The sequence below is a fragment of the Mercenaria mercenaria genome, chromosome 11 (genome assembly GCF_021730395.1).
Source record: "Mercenaria mercenaria strain notata chromosome 11, MADL_Memer_1, whole genome shotgun sequence".
NCBI lineage: Eukaryota > Metazoa > Mollusca > Bivalvia > Venerida > Veneridae > Mercenaria > Mercenaria mercenaria.
This window is the reverse complement of record NC_069371.1, coordinates 60,910,971-60,928,656: the sequence shown is the minus strand read 5'-3', so window position 1 is coordinate 60,928,656 and position 17,686 is coordinate 60,910,971.

The following is a 17,686-nucleotide window of genomic DNA, read 5'->3' as shown; positions in this document are numbered from 1 at the left end:
TCTTTCAAAAAATACTAACTCTAAAAAAAAGTGGTTAGCGTTTTCAAAAATTACCCCAAAGCAACAAAATTGCCATTTTCCCTTTGGGTGCACTTGGTAGAGTTGCGTCAACTTCCCCCTTTTGGAATGCTTGGTCAAGGGGGACCAGCAAGCGCCCTGGGGGGTGAACATTACACCATAAGACTGTGACCAGGGCGCTTGCTGGTGCCTGCCCCAAGAGTTCCAAAAGAGGGGGTTGGCGCAACTGTAGCCATTTCAGCCAAGGGAAAAGGGATATTTTTTTCTTGGGTAGTTTTTTTAAAACGCTTTTTCCACTTTTTTGTTTAGGTTAGTATGTTTTTGTAAAGATAATGTATTTTTTCGCGAATAGTCACAAAAAAAAGTTTAAACCCGTTAAAAATATATAGTGTAAAAAATCGGTTTTTTTTTTTGGAAGTTTTTTTCAAGTCGATCGAGTTTTTTTTATTAATCGAGTCAGTTTTTTTAAACTCTCAGGAAATTTTGTTAAAAATTTTGGCATATTTTGTTGCTTGGGTAAATTTTGAACCCCTAATAACTTTTTTTCAAAAAAAAAAAAAGGAAATTTTTTGAATAAAGAGTTTTTTCGCGCCGACCCCAAAAATTTTTTCCCCTTAATCATATAGTGTAAAAAAAACGGTTTTTTTTTTGCTTGGGTAGTTTTTTTCAATTCGACGATTTTTTGTTAAAACGGTCAGCTTTGGAAACTTCAGGAAGTTTTTTTTAAAAAGGGAATGCATTTTAGTTTTCTTGGGTAAGTTTTTTTAAAAGCTAATCAAATTTTTTTTATAAACCCCAAGTAAGTTTTTTTTAACGTAATGTTTTTGCGCGAAAAAGCCTCAAAAATGTTAAAATCCCCTTTTTAAATTTATAGTGTAAAAAATCGAGTTTTTGTTGCATTCGGGTAAGTTTTTTCCAACGATCGATTTTTTGTTAAAAAGAGTCGTTTTTTTTAAAACTTCAGGAAGTTTTTGTTAAAAGGTAATGGGATTTTTGCATTCGGGTAAATTTTTTTTAAACAAAAATTTTTTGATAGAGTTTTGAAGTTTTTGTAAAGATAAAGCTTTTTGCGCGAAAAGCCCCAAAAAAAGTTTTAAAACCCGTTAAATTATTAGTGTAAAAAAAACGGTTTTTTTTGCATTCGGGTAAGTTTTTGTCAATGTCAACGATTTTTTTTTATAATCGAGTAGATTTTGTAAACTTCAGGAAAGTTTTTGTTAAAGGTAATGGCATTTTTGATGCATTGGGTAAGTTTAGAACGTAATCAACTTTTTTTTATGAGTTAGTAAGTTTTGTAAAGACTAATGATGTTTTTGCGCGAAAAAGTCACAAAAAGTTAAAACCCGTTAAAATTATTAAATGTAAAAAAACGGTTTTTGTTGCCCTTGGGTAAGGTTTTTTCAATGTCGATCGATTATTTGTATTAATCGAGTCAGTTTTTTGAAAAATTCAGGAAGTTTTTGTTAAAGGGAATGGCATATTTTTTTGCATTGGGGGAAGGTTTTTTAAAAAACAAACAATTTCTGTTTTGGTTAGTAAGTTTTTGTAAAGACTAATGGTTTTGCGCGATAGGCACAAAAAATGTTAAAACCCTAAAAAAAATAGTGTAAAAAATCGACTTTTTTTTGCTTCGGGAAGTTTTTTTTTAAAGCGATCGATTTTTTTTATTTAACGAGTAGTTTTTTTTTCCCCTCGGAAATTTTTTTTAAAGTTAAAGGTATTTTGTTGCATTGGGGGAAGTTTTTGTAAACGCTAATCAACTTTTGTATAGGGGGGTAAATTTTGTAACGTAATGATGTTTTTTCGCGAATAGTCCCAAAAAAAGTTAAAACCCCTTAAATTATTGGTAAAAAACGAGTTTTTTTTGCATTTGGGGGAAATTTGTCAAAGCGATCGATTTTTTAATTAAACGAGTCGTTTTTTTATACTCCAGGAAGTTTTGTTAAGTTTAAGGCATTTTGTTGATTCGGGTAAATTTTTGAAACCAAATCTTTTTGTATGGTTAGAAGTTTTTGTAAAGATAATGATGTTTTTTTGCGAATAGTCCCAAAAAGAAACCCCGTTTAAAAAAATAGTGTAAAAAAATCGAGTTTTTGTTGCTTGGGTAAGTTTTTTTCAATGTCGATCGATTTTTTTATTAATGAGTCGTTTTTTTAAGCTTCAGGAGTTTTTTTTAAGGTAATGGCTTTTTGTGCATCCCGGGGAAGTTTTTTTAACGCTAATCAACTTTTTTTATAACCCAATAGTTTTGTAAAGATAATGTTTTTAATGATCTAAGATATAGCCACAAAAAAAAAGTTTTTTTTTTTTTAAAAGGGAATGGCATATTTTTTTTGCACCCGCTAAATTTTATTTCTTTTTTGCAAACGCCTTTCCCGATTTGAAAGATAGCCCCGCGCCCAAAATATCTATTCAAGGGAAAACGAAAGTGGGGGAAAGGGTTTTTAGCTGTTTCAATACTAATATCCCAAAAAAAAATGTATAAAGAAGGGTAGAAAAATGAAGTTTTGGGGTTTTTAAGGCGTTTAAAATTTTTTTTAGCGTCGAAAGTTTCTCAAAGTCATTTTTTTACCTCTGTTTTTGTTTCTGAAAAGACGAGAAAAACTTAAATCAAGATCGCCAAATTGTCATAGAATTTGGGGACCCGACTAGAAAATACGGATTTATGAAAAATACGCACGAAAAAACTAGGGATCACAGTGAATGTTTTATTGTTTGCTTTCTACTTATTTTTCTACTGTATGCGGTATGCTATGCCAACGTTTGTTTAATTCCCCCGGAAAGGAAAAAGTAAAAAAACTATTTATCTCGGGCGTTAAATGTAATATGAAAAAAACTGATTTATTCAAATACTAGATTTTTTTAAAGAGATTCGTCATCTGGATTCGGTTTCAAATGACCACAGAGTCATTTCCCGCAATCCTCAGATGGAAAGGACCCGATTCCGCGTTTTGATAAGAAATAAGCTAACAATAAAAATCTAAATTTTTAAAGTTATAAATTTTAATTTTATTTTGTTTTTTTTCTCTTAGAAATATTGGAAAACATGTCCCGTTGCCCGTTTAAATAAAAATAAGTCCCTTTCCCATGCTTGTTTACAAAATTTATTAATTAAATTTTTAAAAAATGATTATTTGAAGGCCTGTGTAAGTTAAAAAATTGAGCTTCATACCTACTACCGTGTTTTTTCTAGGTTTCGTGAAAGGAAATATCTTAAATTTTATTTAAACAGAAATAGCTTTTTGCTGATTGTGTTTATCATACACGCAATTTGTTGAAAAAAGGCCCAAAAGCAGGTTTTAATAATAAAATGAGGGGTGTGTTAGCATTTGTTTATGTGGAAAAATATTTTTGCTGGTTGAAAAAACCTACATTTTCCCTTTTTTACGTGGTTGGATATGAGCCCTATAAACGGCCTTGGCAAAAAAACGCCCCCAAAAAATTTTCCAGGAAGATAAAACAGTGGTTAAGAAAAAGGCATTTTATTCTTTTTAAAAAAAAACTTTTATGTATGATTCGTTTCATAAGTGAATTTTATATTGGGCAAAAGTGAAAGGACTGGATGACTTATATTCCTGAGAGGGGGAAATGCGTTTTTGTCAAAAATGTGAACGAGGTGGTGGCCAAGAAAATTCAATTTTTTGGTTTCCGTCTTAGAGAAAGGGTAATAAACCAAAAATTTTTGGGTTCGAAAACGTAGATTATCGTTGATTTCAATTCTTCATTTTAAAACTGTTAGAGATGCTTTTTTGAAAGCATGTATCAATTTGTTAAAAAAAGATGTTGAAGAAATAAAATGATAAAGGAATACGATTATTTTTTTTGTGTACACCAATAGTCAACCAAGTTCATGTTTCTGTCAAAAAAAAATTCAAAATTATGGGTTTTATAAACCCAAAGGAATTATTGAATTTCTCCCCTGAAATAAATAATAAAAAAGGGGAATTTTCCCCTTTTACTAAAACCCTTCAAACTTTTTAAGAATGTATCAATATAGAATTCTTTCGCATTTTTTCAACCATGAAGTCCCGTTTAAGGAAAAAGGTTTATTAAAATATTACGAAAGTGTTTAGCGATCCAATTCAAAAAATAATTGTTTCTTAATAAATTTTGCAGAAAAAAAAATAAGTTGAAAAACTTTTAACATTAACGACCCAAAAATTCGCTACTTAGAACGAACGGTTTTATAGATCTATCTGTTTTGATCGACACTATTTTTTTATATTTTTTTTTAGTTCATTTAACTACCATGCCTTGTAACTTATAAAATCTGGGCAAAAATTTAAATTTCGTTAAGATTATGATAGAAAAACACGTTGTATCTTCATTAAAAAATGCGTTTTATGGAAATGTAAATGAGTTACTTTGTAGAAGAGGTAAAACCCTTTGGATAAAAAAAATTTTTGGGGGGGAGCTGCCCTGAATTGTTAGGTAAAAGGTTTTACTTGATAGATCTCTTCTTCCTCCGTGTGGTGTCATCTTTCTATTTTTAAATGAAGTTTCTCCCCTCATTTTACAGTGAGAAAAAAAAACTAGTTTGTTTTTTTTGATTCGCTTTTTAAGCAGCGGTGGTTAGAACGCTTTTGGCTACCTCAAAAAAACTTCTCCCCCGGGGGATTGATTGTTTTTATGCGGATTTCGTTTGTCTTTACATTTCATTTAAATGAACAGTCTATAATGCTCGTGATACTGTCCAAAACCCTTTTATTTCCGTTCCCAGGGAAACAACAGTTTTTATTTTCCAAAATACTTACATGGTTTTTTTTTTTTAAAATAAATACATCTTTTTTTAAATTCGTAGATGGTTGATCAATTTTTTACTTTTTAAACTGAAAGTTCCTCCTCATTTTTGCCAGGAGGAAAGAAAATGTCAAAAATGGTAGTTAATTTACGGTTCGTTTTTTTTAGCAGCGTGCTGGTTAGAATTTTTGGCTCCCTCAAAAGTTTCTCCCCCAGGCGGGATTTTTTTTTATCGAGATTCCGATAGTTTTCTTCACTTGAAAAAAAGAAAAAGTTAAATGCCGTGCATACATGTCCAAAAAATTTCATTCCGTCCCCCAGTCAACCCAAAGCTTTTTGTGTAATACCCCTCTATGATATGCCATAATAAGTAAACAGATTATTTTTTTCTGGTACAAATTTTGTTATCGATATAAGGTCTTTGGCTTGCCGCTCGGGTTTTTTATTAAAAGTATGATCCTTTTTTCAGCCAACCTTTTCTACACCCGGACAAGTTGATGAAATGCGACAGTTTTAGGTATTAGCGTTTCCCCCCCCCCAGCATACTTTAATTGTAAAGAGAATTTGAGTATACACACACTTTGCTGTTGTCGAGACAAAACATTTGCTTCGTCCATTATAATATACGTTCGTATTTTAAATTAAGAGATAAATAGTTATTTATATACTACAATTGATAGAGTACGATAACGCATTTATTTATTAGTACACTCATACGTATTCACCTTTGAATTGGTTCAGTACGTTTAGCGCTTTGATTTTTTAACGCATAACATTTTTAGCCTTTAGTGTGACTATCGCAAACCACGCTTTCATCGTATTTTTTTACCTAAAATATTGAATTTGAATAGACAGACAGCGGAGTATTTTACATATCCTTTTTAGAGCCTATAATTGACTATTTATTGGCCAGTGAGCGGGATTTCACAACGATCAGTAATTTTACGGTAGGTCAGTTTAATGAATGGAGCGATCATGCTCCGCTACTCTTTAACCTGTATTGTAATAATTTCTCACCTGATTATGAGACACGCACTGATATAAAATACAGATGGGATAATTCACTTAAAGAACAATTTCGTTCAGGTATAATTTCAAAATTGCCAGAGTTCAACAATATTGTAAATGATATAGATTATTCAAGCAAACAATCAGTTAATAATGTTTTAGAAAGTTTTTCAGACGTAATCCGTAGTGTTGCGGACCCGTTATTTTCTAGACAATGTAGTTATAATAATAGACCTATGTTTGATGATAATTGTTGTATCAAAAACACAGAATGGTTTGATACAGAGTGTGTGAATGCTAGAAACTCGTACTTAGAGGCTCTGCGATTATTTAACTTGGACAAAACCCTGTTAATAGAAAACACTTTATGTTCAAAGAAAAAATTGTTAAGGACTTAATACGCAAAAAGAAAAGTTTTTCATATAGAAATAAGATGAGAGAAATTGAAAAACTAAAGACACAGAAGCCTAGAGATTTTGGAAGTTTTTCAGTCTAAAAATGCAGAGAAAAATTGTAATATCTCTTCAGAAGATTTCAAATTATTTTTTGAAAATCTTAGTAATGATATGTCTGATTGTAAACAATGTTGAAGCTGAAACATTTTGTAGTAATAATGATTTTAATGCTGAGAATTGTACTTTTCCAGAGTTAGATGAGCCCATTTCTGTAAATGAAATTATATGTGCTGTAAAACAATTGAAGCGTAACAATCTGTTGGTAATGATTGTTTAATGAACGAATACTTTATCGAATGTATTGATATATTATCGTTGCACTTATGTGATGTTTTTTAATTGTATTTTAAACTCGGGGCATTTTCCAGATAATGGCCCGAAGGTGTTATTATACCTTACATAAAAAAGGATCAGTAATGATGTAAATAATTATAGGGGAATAACTTTAGTTAGCTGTTTTTCAAAGCTTTTTACCAGTATACTGAATAAGCGAATTGAATTGTTTTGTGAAAACAACAATATAATCTCTGATGCTCAATTCGGATTTCGTAAAGGTCGTTCCACTATTGATGCATTATATATTCTTATGTCAATTGTTCAGAAATATATCAATGAAATAAGAGATTATATGTTATATATGTCGACATGTTTAAGTGTTTGATAGTATTTATCGCAATGCTTTGTGGTTAAAGATGTATAAAATCTGGCATTCAAGGTAAAGTGTTGAGGATAATAAAAAATATGTACCAAAATGTTAAGTCATTGTGTAAATCTTTGCTCATCATATTCTGATTACTTCAGCTACGCTATCGGTTTACGTCAAGGGGAGGTAATGTCGCCTCTATTGTTCTCACTGTTTGTAGAAGATTTAGAATTATTTTTACAAGATAGTGTACATTCTGGACTACACATTGATGATATTGTTTTGATTTTGCTATTGTTTGCGGATGATATGGCCATTCTAGGTAAATCGCCCGAAGAAATCCAAAAGCATTTAGACAACCTTTATTTATACTGCAGTGCTTGGGGTTTAAAAGTTAATACAACAAAAACAAAAATAATGGTCTTTCGTAAACGGGGGAGATTACGCCATGATGAAAAATGGTCCTATAATGGCCAAAATATTGAAGTAGTTAATAATTTTAACTATCTAGGTACTGTTTTTAATTATACAGGATACTTTTCATTAAACCAGGAGCATTTAGTTGGTAAAAGCCCTTAAGGCAATGAACACACTATTATTTAAATGTAAACAATTTGATATAAAACCAAAAATATTATGTCAGTTATTTGATGCTTTTGTAGGTTCGATACTAAATTATGCTTCGGAAATATGGGGGTATACAAAATCTAAAGAGATAGAACGTTTACATTTAAAGTTTTGTAAAAGACTATTACAAGTCAAAATAAATACATGTAATGCTGCAGTGTATGGAGAATTAGATAGATATCCTCTATATATTGTTAGATATGTAAGAATTATTAAATATTGGTTTAAACTTGTGTATAGTAATAACATTATTCTTAAAACAATATACAATATGGCATTAGACGATTGTAATAGTGGTTGTATAAACTGGGTATCAAATGTTAAGAAGTTACTAAATGATTACGGATTTTCATATGTGTTGATAAGCCTGACACTATTCATATTGATAAATTCATGCATGATTTTCGATTAAGAATAATCGATACATATAAAGAGGAATGGAATATAAGTGTTAATAATAGTTCAGTACTAGATATGTATAGAATATTTAAAACAAGTCATGATTACGATGCTATTTAGACGTACTACCTCGTAGTCTTAGATTTTATTTTGTTAGACTAAGACTTTCTGCTCATCCTTTAAGAATACAAACGGGAAGATATTTACGTAACAATATTCCACGAAATGAGCGTTATTGTTTGTGTTGTAATAAACGAGACTTAGAGGATGAATTTCACTTTATTTGTATTTGTCCATATTATCAGCAAATACGTAAAAAATATATTAAGCGACAGTATTTTGTAAATCCATCAGTTTTTAAGTTCCATTCATTACTAAATTCGACCAACAAAGATGAGCTTGTTAATGTGTGTAAATATATCAAAGAAGCAATCCAAAAAAGAAATTTGGTTATTAATAATACATTATAAAGAACCCATGTCATTGTATTCTCACTTCCTTTGTTAATTACATTTTATTTGATTATAAACTATATGTCTAGGTATAGTTTTCTTTTTTCTAGTTGTTAATAACATGTTTGTTACTTTCTTTAAAATAGTATGAACGTGACTATGTATATTGTAATATTAGTGTTTAGACGATGTACGATGTACAAGTCTCAATAAAATTCTGTTCTGTTCTGTTCTGTTCCTATATTTGACTAGTCTTTCTTCAGACCCAATGTCTTTTTGTTTGTTTGTTGTTTTATTTTTTATAGGAGATCACTCCTGAGGCAATTTATATTTTTGTATTCTTATGACCCTTCTCAAAACATAATAAGATAACATAATAAAAAGACGGATGTGGTCAGAATAATATGAGAAACTATTTTCAAAAAAAAACCGACTAACAAATTGACTTTTCATCAAGGTTTCTTCCCTTAGTGAATAATTTCCATCCCTTTTCGACTTTATTTTGACTATTTTCATTACCTGTTTTATACGCGTTAGAAGGGCACCGAGTTGCTAATAATGATCTTCCCTTAAATAACGAGGAATGTGTTCTCCGACTGAAATAATAAAGTACTTTAAACAGCGGAGTATTTTACATATCCTTTTTACAGCCTATATTTGACAAGTCTTTCTTTAGACTCAATGTTTTTATTCCTTGTTTTATAGGAGATCACTCCTTGGGCTATTTATATTTTTGTATACTTATGACCCTTTTCAAAACATAATAAAAACTGTTAGAAAATAATTGAAATACGTACATATATGTAAATAATTTTCAATATCGTTGTAATTACTTGTGATGAGTATTAACTAATCGGATAATAACTACTCCCCTGACTCACCCAAAAATACCGGATTAACACTATTAAAAATTGGTACTTTAGTGATAGAAAACAATTGAAAGATATTGGTCTCGATATGTATTCTTATATTGACAGGCCTATGTCTAAAGTGTTACTTGTTAAGTCAGTTGAACAGTGTTTGTTAGACCAATTTAAAAATGAATGGTTGTTGAAAATCATTTCTGTTACTGGTCACTCGCGTAGGGGAGGTAATAAGCTTAGAACATATTGTACCTTTAAAGAAGAGTATGGTGTAGAGAAATATTGTACTATGCTTTTGCCATTAAAACATCGTTCAACCTTTTGTAAATTTAGATGTGGTGTGGCACCAATCAGACTTGAGACCGGAAGATATGAAGATCTACCTGTAGACCAGCGTTTGTGTCCATTTTGTCAGATTTTAGATGATGAAATACATGTTATTCTAGAATGTTCACTATATGAAGACTTAAGATTGATTATGTTTGAAAAAGCAAATGAAGTAGTCCCAGGTTTTCAAGCTATGCAGTTTGAAGAAAAACTAGTTGCTTTCAACGCTTTGATTACAACCAGCCAACGTTTTAGTTTTACAATTTTAAGAACATTAATTTTAACGTACCTATAAATTACTTCAGTACGTTTAGCGCTTTAGTTTTTTAGCGTATAACATTTTCAATTAATTTAGTACCCTTCAACGCTTTTATTATTAAAAATTTTCGTTTTGTTTTATTATAATACTAATACATAATTTCGTTCTACAGTAACAACTTTGTAATGATTTTTACTTATCTTTACACTTTTCTCTCATATATATCTGTGTTATTCTTTACGATTAACGTTACAACAGAGGTATATACAGAATGCCACTTATTGTTTTTCTACAATAGAGATTAGTTTTCGTTACTCCGGTGGCACTTTTTACTTAAATCCCAATTGTCAACGAGTGCGCATTGAAGTGGATTAAGTATCTTAGAATAAAAGCAAATAGAACAAAAATCTGTGTATAAGTAAAATTGAATATAAAAAGAAAACATTAATTGTTTGACTCTCTATTGGTTTCCGTACTATTGAACGGATCTGAGATATTAGGTATCTTTAATCATAAAGATGTTGTTAAACTAAATTTAAGATTTTGTAAATATGTATAAGGGGACCGGAAATATATAGATATTTGTAAAACCGGCTGAGGGTGTTATGTTTTAGGTAAGCTTTCTAAACACTGAAAATATCGTACGTAATTACCTTGAACAACGTAATATAAAATGTTTTCGTCTTCTAATGTTACAGATTGTTGTTAATTATTTCATTTTGACTGCTATTGTTTGTACTATATTATGCAGTAAATGACTTTGTAATTTTGTGTTAGATTTTATAAGTTCTTAGACAGGAAAACCAAAAAGAAAAGAAATCGCAGACGGCCCGTCGGAGGTAAGTTCTTTTCAGTCACTTAAAATAATGGGAAATAGATAAGATAATGATAAACGTGTAAATAATAATCAAACTTGTCATAGACTTCGGGGACCAGACTAGCAAGTACGGATTCTCATGACAGTTGTTAAGATGTAGTAAAACTCAGAAGTTTGACATAAAACATTTAACCATATATTGCACTTATTCGCCCATATATGTTGGTGTTATTCTTTACGATTAATGTTACAATAGAGGTAGTGTATCATCCTATAATAGAATGCCACTTATTGTTTCTCTACCATAGAGATTAGTTTTCGGTACTAATTCGGTGACGTTTTTTACTTTAATCCCGATTGTCAACGAATGCGCGTTGAAGGGGATTAAGTATCTTGAAATGAATGCAAATAAATCAAAAACCCTTGTATTTATAAAACTGAATATGAAAACAAAACTTTTATCGTTTGTCTATCTGGATGTTTCCTTATTATTGTACGGATCTGATATATTGGGTATCCATAGTCATAAAGATTCTGTTAAATTAATCAACACAATTCAGCAACAAGCTATTTCTGTTTAAATAAAATTAAGATATTAAAAATGTGATATTTTATTATCCTGTCAAATGTGCATATATTATACGTTCTGTGCGTTCGATATTATAATATTCGGCCAAAGTTCGGTGTTATTCCTTTGTTTTCCTGAGATAAATTTTGGTCGAGTGTCTAAATATCATTATAAGTATTGGAAGAGAAATGAAAAATATGTACATGGAAAGTCAAACGTTTACTTTTCTGATGAAGCAGCCAAAGATTTGAATGTTGTTTACATAGTGGAAAATATTAGTGAATTTATTGTTTATGATTACCTCCCTTTATCGCTATAACTAGATGTTTTATAAATTCTTAGACAGGAAAACCAAAAAGAAATCGCAGACGGCCTGTCGGAGGTAAGTTCTTTTCAGTCATTTATTGCATAAGGTGATGTATCAGTTTATTATAATAGAACAAAGGGCCGCAGCACCTTAGGTTGTAGTTTAGACAATTTTACCTGAATTAAACATATTCTATATTATTGCTATATAGATCTTGAAATTTCGGACCACACTCCACAACGTTTACGCATTGAAGGTGATTAAGCCGGATTAATTGCTGCCCCGCTGCCCCAATTACGAGGGGATTAAGCCGGATTAGGGATTATGTCGGATTAAAATGCTTCGCTGCCCCAATGCACCAATGCACCAATGCCCCAATGCCCCAACTCTCCCCAACTCATTGTTATCTACTACTCATAACTCACAATAGCACGATATTACTAAGGCGTGTAATATCGTATGCGGTTCATATCTGAGTGTAGTGGTATACGGATATGTTTTAAGAAAGCTGGAAAAAAACTAGTGAAATATATCTTTTATATGCAACGAATAGTAACATTTGCTCTGTAAATATTAACTTTTAACTCTAAATTGATACCGCCATCCTCCCCTAATCACTGAACCTTTTCGGCAGTAAAGATCAAAAGCACAATGCACAGATATGTTTTCCTTTCCATGTAAGGAAAAGAAACAAACTTAAGTTATATTAGCTCGAATTACTAAGGCTTGCAATATTGTGAAAGGTTCCGCTCATGTGCGTTGAATCCTAAACGGATGAGTTTTGTGAAAGCTGAAAGAAATCACCAAGTACGAGTACATATATTTTTCATATGCAACGTATAGTAACATTTGGCAAGTCAATATTAATTTTTCCTCCAAATGGATACTGCACCCTGCCCTAAATCAATGAACTGAATTGACTGAATCGGCAGTGAAGTCCCTCAAATTGTAGATCACAATCTTAATTTCAAAGACATATCATCAATGATAGAGAGAGGCAAACACATAAATCACAGTAGCACAAGGTTTGTAATATCGTGTGTGGTTCCTACCTGCGTTGAGTCGTATACGGATGAGATTTTTGAAAGCTGAAAAAATTAACTAGTGAAATATATCTTTTATTTGCAATAAATAGTAACACTTGCTCTATAAATATTAATTTTACTCCAAATTGATACCGTCATCCTCTCCTAAACACTGAACCAATTCGGTAGTAAAGCCCCTGAAATGGAAGATCGAAAGCTTAATACACAGATATGCTTTCAATGCTATATAATTACTAGACTGGCATCAGTCGTTAGAGTCATTGAATGTAAAGCGCCTGGCCATAAAATCAATCCTCTCTGATACCACTTTCTAAAAAAATTTACAATATCTCTTGCTTCTGTCATGAGCCTAGAGAGAAAATGTTTTTCTGAGAAAATAATTTAGTGTCAGTGTGAAGAAATTAATACTATTACAGACTATTTGATCTCAACAGACTTTGTAAGTCTATATGAGCCGTGCCATGAGAAAACCAACATAGTGGGTGTGCGACCAGCATGGATCCAGACCAGCCTGCGCATCCGCGCAGTCTGGTCAGGATCCATGCTGTTCGCTTTTAAAGCCTACTGCAATTAGAGAAACCATTAGCGAACAGCATGGATCCTGACCAGACTGCGCGGATGCGCAGGCTGGTCTGGATCCATGCTGGTCGCACACCCACTATGTTGGTTTTTTCATGGCACGGCTCATATAATTACACACATTTAGGTTATTGTAGCCCAAATCACTAAGACTTGCAATATTGTGAAAGGTCATCATCATTTTGCGTTTATCATTTTCCACGTCCCATATCTCTGCACCATTATAGTAAAGCATGAACATGAAAAATTGTTTAATCGAATATACTTTGTTTCTTTCTTTTGAATATCAATCTTAATTTCATTTATCTAATTCTAAGAGTGGTAAAAGAATGTTAAAGATAGAATCTCATTCCTACATTTCCCTACACTCTCATCGCGAATCTATATGAGCCGTGCCATGAGAAAACCAACATAGTGGGTGTGCGACCAGCATGGATCCAGACCAGCCTGCGCATCCGCGCAGTCTGGTCAGGCTCCATGCTGTTCGCTTTCAAAGCCTATAGTAATTAGAGAACCTGTTAGCGAACAGCATGGATCCTGACCAGACTGCGCGGATGCGCAGGCTGGTCTGGATCCATGCTGGTCGCAAAGCCACTATGTTGGTTTTCCCATGGCACGGCTCATATAAAGGGCACGATAGAAGTAAACAAACTGAACAGGGACCTACGATCAAAAGACAAGGTGTCATAAATTGTACCGGAAATTTGAACTGTGGTGTATGACAACCGGCGTTCACTGCTCAACGATTATAGAACTCTTTCCCAAACAAGATTAGAGAATGTCGGTACTCTGCAGCTGTTAAAACCCTTTAAATGTTTACAATATTTTGCTAACTGACCGATTATGTTTAATGTACTATACAATCTGTCATCTTTAGTTTATGTCTAGTACTGTATTGCATCCGTTTGTAGTTAATTGCACAGCACGTTTGAACAAGTGTCTTCTTTGTATCTGTAATTTTATACTTATTACCGTTTGCCCCTTTTATTGTGTTCTGTAAGGCTCTTTTGAACATAAAATAATGTACAAATGTAGGATATCAATGTTAATGAATTGCCCTTTACAGCTGTCTTGGACATCAAAGTATCTTGCTAAAGCTGTAATATCGTCGTTTGCCTAACTAATCGTTGGAAATGGCCTATGATTTAAGCATTTTTGCGAGTATTGTTAAATGTACAAAATATTTGACATTTTATAACCGTCTGGGAAAAAAATGAGAAACCTTTCCTATGTAAAGAAGATGGTTTCTGAAAAATAGTGACTGTTTTCAAAACACTGCTAAATTTCTAACGTATGTTTTTTCGCGCTATAAAATCTGCAGAATCCCGAGCGATTGGTACCAACGTATCCCGAGAGATTCTGAAGATGTTATAACACGAAGAGAACATGCGCTAACGCTATTCTAGCATAAAACGCGGAAAAAAAACTAATAAATGAATACATTATCCCTCTACGTCATTAAATTATACCATGACTTTTTCATATGGATAATATGCTACAAACATAAACTGCTTTTATGTAATATGAAATGCAGACTTTTCAGGGCCGAGTATGTTTACTTTCTAAAATTTCACTCATGTAAAGACACATGTTGAGCAAGAGATCAATATACCTGTTCTGAACCCCAAAAGAGTGAGAGTCAGATAACTATAAAGAGAATTACGAGCCAATTTAAAAATGGAGACAGTCATGTTTATACATGTTGTAACATTGTCGAATTTTAGAAACAAATGGAATCGGAAAGCGGCAGTTTCCATACCTTTGATCAAGTAAATCTTCTGAAAACTTTTGATAGACAAATTTCAAATGTGTAGATATATTGTTTTATTAAAGTTACTTCTGAAACGTAACTTTGAATGAACATTTTAAAGTAGAAGTATCGAATGGTTAAATCAATTTCCTTACTGATCACAGAAATGTAAATAAACATAATAATTAACTTAGGTACTCAGTTACGATTTAAATGACCATCCTTCGTCAGATAAATATGGCCAAAAATAAAGCTACAAAGTCGCAATGTGGAATGAAAGAGAACATAAACAAATTAGAATGTTCGGCCATATTGCACAGTGTTCCAGGCAGGATTTGAAAAGGGCAGGGTGCTACTGGCTGAAAGGGGGAGAGTGTGGGAGGTGGTAACCCCCTCCGACATGGAGGGGGGTGGGGGATTTCCCCCAAGAAAATTTTGAAAACAGAAGGCTAGAGAAGGCCTCAGATGCATTTTCAGCAAGAACTACTGTCTTTTATGTGATCCTGACATGCGCCAGTATGCTACAAAATGTGTCTCTAATCTTGCAATGTTGTATATAGACATAGAGGTGCTTGTGCCTTATAGCAGCGATAAAGCAGAGTTTTAACTTGCAAGTTAAGATATTCAATTTAAACACGCAGAAAAAAAATGTCTGACACAATGTAAATTTCTTTCATTTTCATTATGTTCGTATGCTGCTGTACTAAAGATTGTCTTGATTCAATTGCAAAATGTTTCATATCGTAGTCAAGGGCGTCACATTAGCTTTCAAATGACATCCATATCATGAAGCTTTCTTATTTTAGTAAAGCGTGGCGACATGTGGTCCTGATGCCGTCCAGGAGCCCAGGTCACAGATTTTGTCGGCTTACCACCTTAAAAGAACTTGCTGTCCGACCCTTTTGCTATTTGATTATATATGTTGGAATTGTTATTGTAATATCTTAATATCAAAGAGTAATAAGATATTATTAATAAAAAACATGAAGTTATATACATAGATAGTTGATATAAAACTGTGATTTGTTGTTTACATAAAGGCGTGATCATGCGTTACGTTCTGTCCATTGAATTTACAACTGTAGTGTCAAGACGTTACAGTAGGAAATTACACTGTCCAAATTTCTCAAAAGGTATTCTAAATATAGTTTGTTAGTAATAAGCATCGAGAAATATAATTCCATGTTCCTATTCACCAAAATTTTAAAACGTCACTATTTTACTTTCTAGTGCACATCCACCTTTTATTTTTGTATCAATTAAGCTCCCTGACCTGACTGGCATGTTTCGTAAAAAATAAAATAACGTAAGTAGCATTTCTTGACACGTCTAGACTCTCATACAGTCGTATTATAAATTGTTTTTCGTGTTCAGTAACACTATAGTATAAATGCGTTTAGAGTACATTTATAAATGACAAGAACGCTCATTTACATGTTTTACCAATTAACAGTAAGTTCTTATGTCACAATAGATATACTTACTAGCAAAACGTTATAATTATTATATAAGAAAGTAATATACTGACGCAAAAAAAAATTGTGCACTTAGGTTTCGCTGTTTGTATGCATTACTAAATATACGAAAATAAATCTGATGACAATTATATTATCTAGGATATTTATCTGCCTACAGAATGCAGTTTGTTCCGTCTTAATGAAAGATCAAAGAAATTAGTTTATTTCATGGTAATTACTAAAGGATTAAAACTGTTTCGCAATTTTAGTCAGTTGTCTGTGTTATTGTCTTTGTGTGCTTATTATAAATGTGTTTAAATTTCTGTTATCTGTTTCAAACCGATTGTGTTGATCTAGCAGCGATTCTAGACCGAATCTACTGGACGGACATAATTTGAAATGACACTCCATTTATTGGTAAGGGCTGCTGTAAGTTCACGAATGGCACATTTACTTGCCCTCTATCTAAAAAGGTTCCATTTGTATTCAGTTTGATTCGTAACAGCAAGCCGGCAATTGGATCCCATCGACGTTGTCCCTGGCAATGTAATTTTGCATCAGCCAAGCAGTATGTGGACTTGCATTGTCGTGATTTTTTCCTGCTTTTAGGGGTGCCCTACTGTGTTCTTCTATCTTACTTGTCTAATTTTCTATGTTAGTTAGTTGGGTGTGGTTGTGTGTTTATCTTTGGTACATGAATGCCTGTGCTATTGTGGCTTACGTTGTATTGTAACAATGATTAAGGAACGTAGCATTCCCTTTTTATATTCATCCTTGTTCTACTTTCCCCTTCAACTTCCTCCCCCGTCCCCACCTTTTTTACCCCTTACCACTTCCTCCCCCTCTATCTATATTTGGCATGAATTTATATGTACTTGTTCGATTTTTGAAGCAACCCGTCTGTAATATTTCTCCATTATGACTTCTTTTAATTGTGGGCCTACTTTGCAAATGCGTGGCTCTAAGACTGTGCTTTTTTGGTGCTCTGTGCTTCCGAGAAATCTACCCTTGCCTATTATCTTTAGATCTCCCAGATACTGATGCAAAAACGGAACCACCGCTGGACGAAGAACTTCGGCAATATAACCCGGATAATTTAATTTTAAAAGTTTGCAAGGAATATTGACCAGATCTATTTTTCGACTCCCCAGTTCACCTCTCCCATTATTCCACCTAAAAGAATGACATTTCACTTCGAAAGACCTGGAGACGAATTTAATCAAAATAAAAGGTGTCTGTAAAGTTCTACAATAAAATATTTTACAGCCAAGATATAATTGTAGACGATTTCAACCAAATAAGTCACGAAAGAAAAAAAAAGAAACAAATTTCAAATGTTAAGTTCAAACATATTTAGTTGTTATTTTAACT